Source organism: Bos indicus x Bos taurus, chromosome 11 (assembly GCF_003369695.1).
Source record: "Bos indicus x Bos taurus breed Angus x Brahman F1 hybrid chromosome 11, Bos_hybrid_MaternalHap_v2.0, whole genome shotgun sequence".
In the NCBI taxonomy this organism is placed as follows: domain Eukaryota; kingdom Metazoa; phylum Chordata; class Mammalia; order Artiodactyla; family Bovidae; genus Bos; species Bos indicus x Bos taurus.
Window position 1 is genome coordinate 91,505,608 of NC_040086.1, and position 14,444 is coordinate 91,520,051.

The 14,444-nt window shown below is 47.7% G+C and overlaps 1 protein-coding gene across 5 annotated transcripts in view; it reads right to left on the reverse strand.

Moving 5' to 3' along the window:
* LOC113901597 (N-acetyllactosaminide alpha-1,3-galactosyltransferase) overlaps positions 1-14,444 on the reverse strand; it is a 77,391-nt gene that overhangs the window by 55,376 nt on the left and 7,571 nt on the right. Inside the window, exon 2 of one of the 5 annotated variants that reach the window (XM_027556160.1) lies at positions 11,597-11,691. The exons of the other annotated variants lie outside the window; for them this stretch is intronic. The gene's annotated coding sequence lies outside the window, so the exon portion shown is untranslated. The remainder of the gene's footprint in view (positions 1-11,596; positions 11,692-14,444) is intronic. 5 annotated transcript variants of the gene reach the window in all.

Below are 14,444 nucleotides of genomic sequence, written 5' to 3' on the forward strand. Positions count from 1 at the left end.
AAACTCCCTAAGGAGCTTACATTGTAGTCAGGGAGCCAGGCCTGGAAGCAATTACATACGATAGAAAGAAAAAAATGTGAGTGGCTGAGTGAGAATGAAGCCCCCCTGTTGTGTTTTGGGGGCCTCAGAGGAAGGAAGCCATTGCAGCCAGGCTTCATAGAGGAAGGGGCTACGTTTGAACTGGGCCTCAGATGGTGAGTAGGAGTGCGGTGGGTGGGGAAGGGCATTCGGGTCAAAAGGCTGAATATGCAAACACAGGGGCTGCAGTGGGAAACCGCCCGTGGACAGCCCCGTGTGGACTGTGGAGCTGCTTCCTGTCCCGGTCTCACCACGCGCCTGTGCTTTGCAGTCCAGACGCAAGAGTCCTGGGAACCTGTACTTTTAACAAGCTCCCTAAGTGATGCTTGCCATGCGCGCAGTAGGTGTTATGGGCCGAGAAAAAGTATAAATGAATGAATGAACTTTAAAAAATGAACTTGACCTCAAGCAAGTCCCTTCTTCTCTCAAGATGTCCACTCTTTGTTAAAATTAAAATGCTGGATCAGCATGGTGGTTTTTAAACTGAGTTCCAGAAAAAAAAAAAAAAAAAAAAAACAGAATCTCCCCACCAAAGTCCCTCAAAGACAGAGAAGAGCTGGGGAGACTGAGAGCAGGACTCTGAGTCCCATCCACCTTTCTCTAGATCAGCTCTCCTTTTATCTCTTTGCTATTTTGTTTGTAGTAAAGGTTTCTTGGCGACAAAGAACTTTTGAAAACACTGAACTGGATGATCCCCAAGAATCCTCAAGGAGAAATTTAAAAATTTCTTGAGGGCAGCCACTTATCTTTGGTGAGTATTTCTCGAACAAGTACGAACAAACCACAAGGCTGTTTACCAGAAGCAAGGTATTTATTTTATCATCATAGTTCAAAATCTTTTGCTGTGGCCCAGAAATCAATGAGTGGGGAGAAAGGAAATGTGGTATAACAATGCAAACTTTCGAAAATGTTTTTAAGGAATAGTTAATAAAACGGAAAATTAAGTGAGAAAGTCAGGCACAAAATTACACATAGGGCTTCCCAGGTGGCTCAGTGGCAAAAAAAAAAAAAAAAAATCCACCTGCCAATGCAGGAGACACCGGTTCCATCCCTGAGCTGGGAAGATCCCACTTGTAGTGGAGCAACTAAGAGCATGTGCTAAAACCATTGAGCCTGTGCTCTAGAGCCTGGGAACCACAGCTGTGCTTTGCGTGCGGCAAATACTGAAGCCCAAGTGCCCTAGAAGCCTGTGCTCCACAACGAGAGAGGCCACCTCAGTGAGAAGCCCGAGTACCCCAACTAGAGTGTAGCCCCCACTTGCTGCAGCTAGAGAAAAAACCGTGCAGCCACAGAGACCCAGCACAGCCCAAAAGTAAATAAATAAAATTAGTTTTAAAAATTGCATAGACCATGATTTATATTTGGGATCTTATACATCAGAGTTACCGGACATGTAGGACATTTCGTCAAAAAATAAAACACAGAATTACAATATGATTCAGCTATCCTACTTCTGGCGATAGACACAGAAGAACTGAAAGCAGGGACTCAGAGAGATATTGGTACACTGATGTTCAAGCAGCAATTATTCACAAAAGCTAAAAAGGTGAAGACAACTCAGACATCCATCCACGAGTGAATGGACGAAGAAATGCGGTCCAGACACACAGTGGAATGCTATTTGGCCTGAAATAGGAATGAAATTCTGACACATGCTTCAACCTGGATAAACCTTGAAAACATTATGCTAAGTGAAATAAGCCAGACACCAAAGGACACATATTGTATAATTTTACTTAGCTGAGGTACCTAGAGTAGTTGAATTCATAGATACAGAAAGTAGACTAGCGATTACCATGCGCTGCAAGGGCTTCTCTGATGGCTCAGTCAGTAAAGAATCTGCCTGCAAGGCGGGAGACCTGGGTTCGATCCCTGGGTTGGGAAGATCCCCTGCAGAAGGGAATGGCTACCCACTCCAGTATTCTGGCCCGGAGACTTCCATAGAGACAGGAGCCTGGCAGGATACAGTCCATGGGGTTGTAAAGGGTTGGATATGACTGAATGACTTCACGTTTACATGCTGCAAGGAGTTGGTGGTGGTAGTTTAGTTTCCTGGAGTGGGTTGCCATTTCCTTCTCCAGGGGATCTCCCCAACCCAGGAATCGAACCCACTTCTCCTGCATTGCAGGCGGATTCTTTACCCCTGAGCCACCAGGGAAACCTGCAAGGAGTTAGAAATGGGAAATTATTTGCTCAGTTGGTACAGGGCTTCTGTTTGGGATGATGGGAAAGTTCTAGAAACTGGTGAAGCAAATGTACTTAGTGCTACTGAATTGCACACTCAAATCATGTTAAAACAGTTTGTGTTATATTTTACAGCAAGAACAAAACAATGCCTAGTGTCACATGGTCATAGCGGTGAATTCTGTGCGATGAGATTGTGGTAGTGTGATCCCTTTATTCTTTCCACTTCTCTACATTTTTCAAATGCTCTACAATGAGAATACATTACTCTTAAAGCCAGACCAAAAGGTATTTAAATAAATCTAGTGGTTCTTTGATACTTTCCGAAAATGCATTGCTGTCTTTTATGTAAATGCAAGCAATATTTTCTGTGCTTAATTAATAAAAGGAGCCAAGTTCAAATATGTCATCCAAAGAATACCCCAAGCTTTTCAGTCAAAATAAATGACGGACAGAGTGGTCCACCTTTCTGAGACTAGTTGTTCTCATCTGTATTTAAATAAATTTCAAATAAAAACAGAACCAAAACAAATCTTCTAACGAGCCTCCCAAGAAGCTGTCTGGCTTGGAAAAGCTCAAACGCACACTGGAGAGAGAAAGAAAAATGGGGAACAGCCAGTGTTTTTTTAGGACATTAACTCACTGCAGCTGGGAAAGTGACTTTGTCAGTGAATTTCTATCCCTTCTGTTCTGCAAAACATTCTTGTGTAGAATGAATTCAGAATTGAGAAGAGGTTCACCATTTGGATTCACTGCAAATCCACTTCCTCCAGCACGAACCCCCTCCACCCCAGATAAATGTTGAACAAAGATTTAAAGACTATCGGTTTAGAAGGGCAGCCAGTGTATCTGCCTGCCAGGGTTGCCCTCTGCCCTGGGCCACACGGGTCCACTTTCCTGGTGCCTGGACCCTCTGCTTAGGGCTGTCTCAAGGGCAGACAGACCAGAAGGTAGCTGCCAAGGTGAGCAGGCTGGGGCTGCACCCCGCCTCCCCCACCCCGGAGTGGCCCCTCCCCAGCCATGTGAGCTCAGGCAGGATCCTTCTGAGAGATTCGGTGTCCTTCCCTAGCCCAGGGGCAGAAGAGCTACCCCCTTGCAAGGCTGCTGAGAGGAGTAAAGGGCACTGCCTGTTGAAGTGTCTATTGAGATGATGGATGTATAGTATTAATAGGCTCCCAAGCCTCCTCTTTATCTCCTAGAAGTTCACTGTCCAAGATTCATTTTGTCTTGATGGGACACTGGTACCATATACAGTTAATGCTGACTGGTGGGTTATAGGATTACAGTCAAACAACGGGGTGGAGAGAGGCCCCTTCAGACCCTGGGCCCAGGGCTGACCTAGGAAGAGGCACAGGACGGGAGCTGGCAGTTCCTGGCTGTTTCCCACATTGACCAGCCAGCATGGAGTCCTTTCACGGGAAGGGCTTCATCATTTTACAGATGAAGAAACAGGGGCTCTGAGGGGCTAACTGTCATAGTCAAGGTCCCATGGTTCAGAAACTGCCCGTTTTAAGGTTTTCTAAAATCCCATCATCATGAAGGGGTGGGTCCTTGTCATTTCAGCTCTGCCACTACCTCATTTGTTTAGCTAGTTGTTTATCTTCTGCCTCTTTCCCTCAAAAAAGTTAGAGAGAATTTGGAGGCGTGGAGGGGAGACAAAGATTCTTGGGGTTGCTTAGCTGGATCGGTTTCCAGTCTCTGGGCTTCGGCTTTTTCATGTACAAAATGAGGGGCTTCCTGCCTCGGGGCCTTTGCACATGCTCTTTCCTATGCCTGGGACACCTTTCCCTGCTGCTCACACCCATTCACCCCCTCACTACCTGTCCTTTAGGTCTCAGCTACAAACATACTTTCTAAGGGAAGAGTCTTATTCTTCATATAGCTTCCTGTTTTTTTTTTTCTTTTCTTGAGGGCAGTGACCCCTCTTTGGACACATATGCATAATTATTGGATTAATATCTGCCTCCCCACCAGATGGAAAGTTCCTTGTTAATCAGCATCGGGTAAGAGGTGGCATTCAATGGTATTTGTTGTATGTTGATTCAAAAAATGAGTTCTCCTCAGGGTTCTGCCAGCAGCCAGCTCTAGAATCTTAAGAAAGATTCTAAAAAGATTTGGGGGTGGGGGGAAGAGTGGATATAGGGACCTCCCTGGTGGCCCAGTGGTTAACAATCTGCCTTCCAATGCAAGGGATGCAGGCTTGATCCCTGGTTAGGGAACTAAGATCCCGTATGTTGTTTAGTCACTACTTTGTGTCCAACTCTTTGCAACCCCATGGACTGTAGCCCACCAGGCTCCCCTGTCCATGGAATTTTCCAGGCAAAAATACTGGAGCAGCTTCCTATTTGCTTCTCCAGGGGATCTTTCTGACCCAAGGATCAAACCTGTGTCTCCTGCACTGGCAGGCGTATTCTTTACCACTGAGCCACCTGAGAAGCCCCCAAGATCTTACCTACCTTGGGGCAACTAAGTCCATGTGCTGCATACTACAGAGTCTATGGGCTCTGGAGCCTGTGCCCCATAACTAGAGAGCTGAAACTAAGACCTGACACGGCCATAAAAAATTCTTTTTTAAAAAGAGTGACTATGTGTATAACTGATTCACTTTGCTATACAGCAGAAACTAACACAACACTGTAAATCAACTATAATCCAATAAAAATTAATTTTAAAAAATATTTTCTTAAGTGGCCCAAATTTTCAACAATAAAGTAATTGTTAAATATACTATGAAACATTTAGATCAAATTGCCAACATCCATTTTATCCCAGAAAAACATCTACTTCTGCTCCACTGACTACGCTAATGCCTTTGACTGTGTGGATCACAACAAACTGGAAAATTCTTAAAGAGATGAGAATACCAGACCACCTTACCTGCCTCCTGAGAAACCTGTATGCAGGTCAAGAAGCAACAGTTAGAACCAGACATGGAACAACGGACTGGTTCCAAATTAGGAAAGGAAGTACACCAAGGCTGTCACCCTGCTTATTTAACTTCTATGCAGAGAACATCATGCAAAACTCCAGACTGGATGAATCACAAGTTGGAATCAAGATCGCTGGCTGAAATATCAACAACCTCAGATATGCAGATGATACCACCCTAATGGCAAAAAGCGAAGAGGAACTAGAGCCTCATGATGAAGGTGAAAGAGGAGAGTGAGAAAGCTGGCTTAAAACTCAACATTCAAAAAACTAAGATTATGGCATCCGGTCCCATCACTTCATGGCAAATAGAAGGGGAAAAAATGAAAACAGAAGCAGATTTTATTTTCTTGGTCTCCAAAATCACTTTGGACAATAACTGCAGCCATAAAGTTAAAAGATGCTTGCTCCTTGGAAGGAAAGCTATGACCAACCTAGACAGCATATTAAAAAGCAGAGATGTCACTTTGATGACAAAGGTCCGTTTAGCCAAAGCTATGTTTTTCCAATAGTCATGTATAGATGTGAGAGTTGGACCAAAAAGAAGGCTGAGTGCTCAGGAATTGACGCTTTTGAACTGTGGTGTTGGACAAGACTCTTGAGAGTCCCTTGAACTGCAAAGAGCTCAAACCAGTCAATCCTAAAGGAAATCAACCCTGAATATTCATTAAAAGGACTGATGCTGAAGCTCCAATACTTTGGCCACCGATGCGAAGAGCTGACTCATTGGAAGAGACCCTGATGCTGAGAAAGACTGAATAAGAGAAGGGGGTGACAGAGGATGAGATGGCTGGATGGCATCACCGACTGAGTAGAAATGAATTTGAGCAAACTCCAGGAGTTAGTGAAGGACAGGGAAGCCTGGTGTGCTGCAGTCCATGGGGTTGCAAAGAGTTGGACACACTTAGGGAGTGAACAACAACAAATACAATAAAGCATTACAGAATTTAAAAAAAAAAAAAAGAGTGCTCTCCCATTCCTGCCCACATCCACCCCAGCCTCAGCTTCTCAACTGAGCAACCGAGGGAGGTGAACCGAAGCACTGATTAGATCTCTGCCAGCTCACACATTCTATGATTGTATCATCTCAAAAAGAACAAAAAAAAAACTAAACCAACCCAACCCTAAAAGCAAAACCAAAACCCTGGGTGATCCCAGAGCCCTCTGTGACTTCGGCCAGGTTCTTACACTTGGTGGGCCTTGGTGCCCCTGTCTACAAGAATGAAACACTTAGGGACAACGTTGCAGCAATTACCCCGTCCAACAATTCAAATTCCCGAAAGGAAGGGCCTTCCTCCCCTTGCCCTTCCTCAGGGCTCTACCACAACCCAGGCTCACAAACAGGAAATGTGACATCCAGGCACGGTTGGGCCACTTGTTTCTCTACAGCCTGGAGGGGCCAGCAAGGGAGCCAAGAGTTTCTGAACTTTTCCAGCTAAATCCTGGACTCTGTACCCAGGACCTCCCTCAAGCAGTGTAGGTGGAGGGGCACTGCTGGGATCTGCCTGGACCTCCCAGGCCCTGTGTGACCCCAGAGAAGCCTCCACCCCTCTCTGGGCCTGGGTCTCTCCACCTGTTGAGCAAGAAGCCTGGGCTGGGGGCTCTGCCAGCTCCCAGCTCGCTCTGCAGTCTTCTTTCTGAAGACAGTGTGCAGCTTTGAGGAAGGGTACCGTCATCTTGCCCGTATCTGAGTCTCAAATCTCTCCCTTACCATGTGGCCCTGGGGAATCGCTGAATCTTTCTGTGCTTCATTTCCTCACTTATAAACTGGGTTTCTGGGTGATGAAAAGGCAGGGCTCCTGTAAAGCTCCAAGACCAGCATCTGGAGTGAGTGTTCAGTAAACGTGAGCTGTTACTGTTTGGTGATGTCTCTGGTTTCTGAATTGCTCCTCATCCCGGTTTGCCATCTGGAGAAGGAGCAAGCTGAGCCCTGAGAGCCCCACTGGCCCTGCGGTGCGTGCCCAAGTCCTGGCCCTCAGGAAAAGCAAGTCCGAATCTCAGTGTGAGCCAAGCGTGGTAGAAACACAGAACTGTGTAAACAACAACAACAACACCCTACGATGCTGCCCCAAAGCAGATGAACTGGGAGATCAGCTGCTCCCTGGGGTTGCTGGTGCCCAAGGAGGCTGCACCCAGAGTCAGTAGTCGAGGGGTGGGCCCATTCCCAGCTTGCCCTGGGGGATGGGGGACAACCTGAGGGAAGTGGGAGTTGGCGGTAAGATGCAGCAGAAGATATGGCCTTGGTTTATCTCTGTTCCTTCTGCCCAGAACCTTCCAGGGAAGAGGAGGCTGAATTCAGTCAGATCAGCCCCCAGGGAAACAGACAACAGAGAAGAGACAGGCAGACTCCCTAGACAGCAATGGGTGGCCTCTTCCCTGGGGACAGGGACGTGTGCTCCTCACAGGGAGAGTCCCAAACCCTGTCCAGCCTCACCTGCAAAAGGAAAAGTGAAAGTGAAAGTCACTCGGTCGTGTCCGACTCTTTGCAACCCCATGGACTATACAGTCTGTGGAATTCTCTGGGCCAGAATACTGGAATGGGTAGCCTTTCCCTTCTCCTGGGGATCTTCCCAACCCAGGGATTGAAGCCGGGTCTCCCGCATTGCAGGCGGATTCTTTACCCACTGAGCCACAAGAGAAGCCCAAGAATACTGGAGTGGGTAGCCTATCCCTTCTCCAGGGCATCTTCCCAACCCAGGAATCAAACCGGGATCTCCTGCAGGTGTATTTTCCTGATAGCTCAGTTGGTAAAGAATCCACCTGCAAAAGGAGGAGACTCAAATACCTGTTTCCACCAGCCGCTGAGAGTGTCGAAGTGTGGCTACAAATGGATGCAACCGGCCTCAAACTCTCTGCTGCCCCTGAACTGGCAGGTCCTGGCTCGCGCTCTCTGTCTGCACAGCCCAGGAGGTTGGGCTGGGGCCAGTCATGGCCGCTCAAGAGAAGCCACGCTGCACTCAGTGCGAAAAGCTGTCCTCAGAAGAGAAGAATAAAACCGACGGTCCTAAGAACCAGTGCACGGGCTTTCACCCTTGAGGATGCTCAGCTAAGAATCCCTGTTGGGCTGCACTGTGGGTAAGGGATGCCTTTATCAGGTATAGACCTTTTAGAGCTTACGGAAACCCTGGGGGTCTCTGCTCCAACTCTTTTATAGATAAAGAGGCTCAAGGAAAGATGCACCCTTAGGGGATCAACATATACACACTATCCAAAATCACTGCAGATGGTGACTGCAGCCATGAAATTAAAAGACGCTTACTCCTTGGAAGGAAAGTTATGACCAACCTAGATAGCATATTCAAAAGCAGAGACATTACTTTGCCAACAAAGGTCCGTCTAGTCAAGGCTATGGTTTTTCCTGTGGTCATGTATGGATGTGAGAGCTGGACTGTGAAGAAGGCTGAGCGCCGAAGAATTGATGCTTTTGAACTGTGTTGTTGGAGAAGACTCTTGAGAGTCCCTTGGACTGCAAGGAGATCCAACCAGTCCATTCTGAAGGAGATCAGCCCTGAGATTTCTTTGGAAGGAATGATGCTAAAGCTGAAACTCCAGTACTTTGGCCACCTCATGTGAAGAGTTGACTCATTGGAAAAGACTCTGATGCTGGGAGGGATTGGGGGCAAGAGGAGAAGGGGAAGACAGAGGATGAGATGGCTGGATGGCATCACCTACTCAATGGACGTGAGTCTGAGTGAACTCCGGGAGTTGGTGATGGACAGGGAGGCCTGGCGTGCTGCGATTCATGGGGTCGCAAAGAGTCGGACACGACTGAGCAACTGATCTGATCTGATCTGATCCCTGGTGGCTCAGATAGTGAAGAATCTGCCTGCAATGCAGGAGACCTGGATTCAATCCTTGGGTTGGGAAGACCCCCCTGGAGAAGGGAATGGCAACCCACTACAGTATTCCTGCCTGGAGAATTTCATGGATAAGAGGAACCTGGCAGGCTACAGTCCATGGAGTTGCAAAGAGTCAGACACAATTGAGCAACTAACACACACACACATTTGAAATAACCAATAAGAACCTACTGAATAGCACAGGGAACTCTATGCAGTATCTTTTAATAACCTATAAGGGAAAAGAATTTGAATATATATATATATATAAAATATACTGAATCTATTTGCTGTACAGCTGAAACTAACCCAGCACTGTAAAACTACACTCCAGTTTTTTTAAAGATGCACTTTGTACCAGAGGCAAGATTTGAACCCTTGAAGGCTTCTAGCCCTGTCTCTGCTCGTGCATTCGATCCATGGCTATTGAGGGGCAGCTGCACGCATGCGTTGTTCTCAGCACTGGGGATTCAGAGATGAAGCACCCAAGAAGGCCTTTGTTCTCACAGAGCTCACATTCTAGTTGGTAAACAAATAAACAAATCAATAACAATTAACAAGTCATTAAAGACATAATTTCAGGTGGGGACAAGGGTAATAAAGCAAATAGAAGGCTGGCATGTTGGAGACTGCCTCGGGGCAGGGGAAACATGTTTGTGGGGATGATCCATTTTCACTGGGTCCTCTAGGGTCCCCAAGGACCTCCCCAGCCAGCAGCACGCTGGAGCTGGCTCATGCAAGAGCCAGTTGTTAAATCTTCAGGAACTTGGCGAGCAAGTTGTTAAACAAAGTCACTATGAAAAAATTAAATTCTATAAACTCAAGACTAAATAAAATGTAGCCAGATCAAAGATAGTCATCAAAACTCATCACTTCCTAATTGTTTTACTACATGCTATACTCAAGGTTATTTACATCTATTGTAGCTAGATGTAGTGGAGAATACTCTATAGCAGCATGCTCCCCACTCACGGTGGAAATATTTCCACTATGGAAACTGACAAACACAACATACCAGGGTCTTTGTTGTTGTTCTTTGGCCCGTCATATGGCTTGCAGGATCTTGGCTCCCCAACCAGGGATCAAACGCGTGCCCCTACAGCGGGAGTGCAGAGTCCTAACCACTGGCCTGCCAGGGAAGTCCCTGAGCTTTCATTCTTCAGCTGGTCATGAAATATTTAAGGGCACACCATGACCTCCAGCTCTAATCCAGGCCTTCCGTATTTGTGGGAGTCTGTTTTTCCAGGGAGAGAGTGTGGCAGTGTAGTCCAATTCTCCCGGGGCTGTATGTGGGGGCGGTGCCCCAGTCCTGAGGCAGTCAACTTCCCTCTTCCTTTTTTAAGGCTTCCACAGTGACGAAGCTAGTCCAAGATCTTCAAACAGATCTGTCAGTCCCAGGGAAAAAAATTGTTCTCTTCAACAGTAGTATTTAAGGAGGGTCCGTAAGATGGTGATTCATTCCTTCCTTTGTTTGTTTATTTATTTGACACATTAAATCTTATCGTAAGTCTATTGTGAAGGTAAAAATTTAAAGGAACACCCTGCAGAGAACCTGTTTGTATAAATGTGTGTGGTCACTTCTTAATTCCTCTAGATTTTCATATGTTGAGTTTCTTCCTTCAGGAATATAACTGTACTGGTTAATAGCAGAATGAAGTTACTATCACTTCTACTAATAATAATGGTAACAGTAGTTTACACTCACTAGCCCCATGTCAGGCACTAGACACATAGATTATCTTTCAAATCCACATCGACCCATTTTACACATGGGAACATTGAGGCTCAGGGGCTGCATAACTTGACCAAGGCCAAGCTGTCCCTCTGAAAGCTCCCCAGAACACGTTTCCCTCCAGTAGCTATGGCCCCGTGACTCTGCTTACACATGTAGGATTCCATGGCACTACTGGAAGCCCATCTCTGGCAGCTTGGGAGCATTTTGTGGTTTCTCAGCTTATCGTCAGGACCCTTCTTTCTCCACCAGAATGGAATGACCTAGACCCTGCCCCTGGCCATTCATCTGCACTTGGAATGCAGAAAAGTGACCTCAGTGTGGTCACTTAGTAGCTCTGTGTCCTAAAGAAGCAGCACCAAGGCTCAGATGCCACTGAAATGTTACAGCGGCTCCAGTGGCAGCAGAAACTACAATTAGCTCCTGTTGGGAGACCCTGAGTGTGCTGTCTGTTGCCCAACCTCTACTAGTTCTGGGCAGCTTGCTTTTCCAGCTTCCCCAGGGATACCATGAGCAACAGCAAAAAATCCTTCCAATGCACGCCTCCTCTGCCTCAGTGAGCTAGAAGCTTCATCCCTTGCTTGCAGCCACGGATTCTCCTGCGTTTCTCAACACATCAGCCTCAAACATTCAGGGAGCTTTTTCATGCCAGGGAATGAATTCCTAAGCACTCAATTAATTTGCACACACACCCCCTCTGCACAGCTCTGGCTAACATGTGAAAATAGTTTGCCATACAAAACACCAATGTACAGACAACCATAGATCAACCTAGAGCATCCAGACCCCTGTCCCTGCTCTCTGGGGGCCATGTTCCCCTTAAAGTAAACCTCACCGTTGATTTTGTGAAGTGTCTCGTCTTTCCGTGCAAATGCCAGGCAAGTTCCTCTTGGGGACAGCTGGCTGGCCACTTGAGGACACGTGGTTTCCCTGACAGAGGAGAAAGGACAGCTGCACTTCTGCACGTAGATGCTGCCAAATACAACGTCACCCCGCTGGGCAGCTGACCCCCCTCAGTGCCCCTCCAGACACCAGGGACATCTGGATTCGGGAACAGCCCTGGAGAAGATGTGGATGACTGTTTCTCAGGGCCTCCTACCTTTGCCCAAAACACTCTTCCCTCTTCAGCCTCCAAATCCTGCAGGCCACAGTTGGAAGGTCACTTCCTCCAGGAAGCCCTTCCTGATCACTTGCCCTGACAGGTACAGACCCCCTGCCCCCCGCCCACCCCCTACCTTGCCTCCCATGCTTCTCCTTCATGGCTCCCTCTGGGCAATTGGCTATTTAATGACTGTCTCCCAAACTGACTTCCATCTCAGCAGGGAAGCAGGGGAGGGATTGTACCTCTCTGTTTACTGCTAATCTCAGGTGTGTCTAGCAGAGATGCTGAGTACATTCTGAATGCTTTGACCAGCAGTAAATGAAGATCTGGCAGCCCGATGAATGTTGGGTAAGATCTGATTCAAAGCACGAATTTGGCAAGAGGTGCATCTTTCAGAACCACAGTTCCTGGTACCCAAATTCACAGGTGGGAAGCTCAAAGCTTGGGATCTCTCTGTACACTTCAGCAGCTACTTCTCCCTGGCACATTTTTAATTTGAATGTTCATTTCCTGTGGGTTTGGACTTGTCTGCCTTTTGTTTAACAGCAGATAGTGCTCAAAGAGAAGTTTCCTGGATCACAGCCTCAAAACATTTTGTTAACAAGGAAACTGAGGCTCCGACAGTCTCCACGTCCTGTGGGGAAAAGACCAGCTCACTTTCAGCCCAGCACTCTTTTCAGTGACCCCACCCCGACTCACCTTGGCCACCCACCAGCTGGAAGGTCACTTCCTCCAGGAAGCCCTTCCTGATCACTTGTCCTGATGGTACAAACCCCTGCCCCGTGTGGCTAAGACCAGGGCATGTTAAAGTAAGGCTCTGAAAGATAAGACACCTAGACTGGGATGGAGTTGGAAACTTTCTTTAAGAACTAATCACAAGACCTGGCCTCTCCCACCACCCTCTTTCAGCAGCTACTTTGCACTCTGGCTAATTCCAGGCTGCACAGTGCCAGGCAGGAGCCCTCTCTTGGGCTGGGCATGGATCTGCTCCACAGCCCGTGCCCTCCCCTTCCTTTAGAATCACCTTCACTCCCCCTACCCGCAGCCCACCAGGATCTCCAAGTCAAACTGTGTTTGGAGTGAGGACTGGGCTCTCATGCCTCAGTTCTTTCACTTAGTTCTTGAGAACCTTTGGCCAAAAGATCAACACTCTAAGCCTCAGTTTCCCCACACGTAAAATGGGGGGATAATTCCCACTTTGCCAGCTTCACAGGGCTTTCGTGAGCCTCAAGCGAGGTGGATATACGATCTCACTTATCTAACTGGCCATTCGTGTAGAGAACTCTAGGAAGAACAACACTATAGTATTTTTCCATTCCCACCAGGGTCCTGCAGTCAACCCACAACCAGCTGACCCCTTCCAGGGCCCAATCCTCTACTCAGCCTCTCCGCCATGCAACCCTCTTGACCATATCCTTCTAGACATCCTCTCTCCCTCTGCCTTCCCACATGTGCCCCCTCTCTCAGATCACTCACTCTCCAGTTAGGATCCGGTCTGGGGAGCAACTCCATGCTTTTTCCTGCCGTTCACATCTGCCTACCACACATGGCCTGAAACACACCCTGCAGGAAGCTGATGCCCTTACACCCAGATCCCTGGAGAAACCCAGCATGCAGTTTCCCCACGGACACGACATGTAAACACGCAACCTCAGGTCCCCACCCTGCTGCCCTCGCCACCTCTCCTTTAGGAAACTCTATCTGGCGATAAAGCTGGAGCACAGTGCCAGCAAGAGCCCCAGCCAGGTCTGACCAGAGGTAGCCGAGGGTCTGGCGCCTCCACCCCCCATTGCGACAAGCTGAGCAGACCAGCTCTTTGTCTGGAGATTTCTATGACATACTTTTACTTCCTCTTTTTAGAACTGCAAGGAATTTTATAAATAATTCTGCGTTCAGTACACTAAATGATGACCCCCTTGCCTCCATGGTCCAAATGTACATTACTCTTTGATTTCCCAGTCTGACCTACCTGGCCTCTCTCTTGCAGGAGCGAGCATGAAGCTTTTTATCAGCAGAGCTTTTCAGCCCAGGCTCAGAGGGGAGGTATTTTGTTCTAGGTCTGACAGGCAGTAGAGGCGCAAACTCAGTCAGTGGAGGCCACTCTCAGCCAGCAGGGTGAGCCAGGCAAAGAGTACTGTGGTCACGTGCACAGTGGGTTCCAGCAGTTCATGGTCAAGGACGGGAGAGATATGACACGTGACATAATGTGTCAGAGTGTGCATTGCAAGATGCCCAGAGATCCATGTGGGGAAGTGCCTAATTCATGGCGGGGAGCAAGAGGCAGAATGAAGAGACTGGCAGCTTAGAGATGATTAAGCTGGGTCTTGAAGGATGAGTAGGAGTCTGTGAGTAGCTTTTTAGGGGAGGAGGGAATGGTGTTCTAAGCAAAGGAAGCAGATGGGGAAAAGCCCAGAGGTACCAAACCAGGAGAGGGTTTCAGGAATTACAGTAGTTCCCTGAGGCTGGAGCAGAAGTTCCAAGAGGTGGGGTGGTGAGGGTGATGAGAGCTTCAGAGAGTAGCTCATGCAAGACCTTGCATATCACCTAGAGGAATATGTGCTGTATCTGGAGAGCAGAGGGG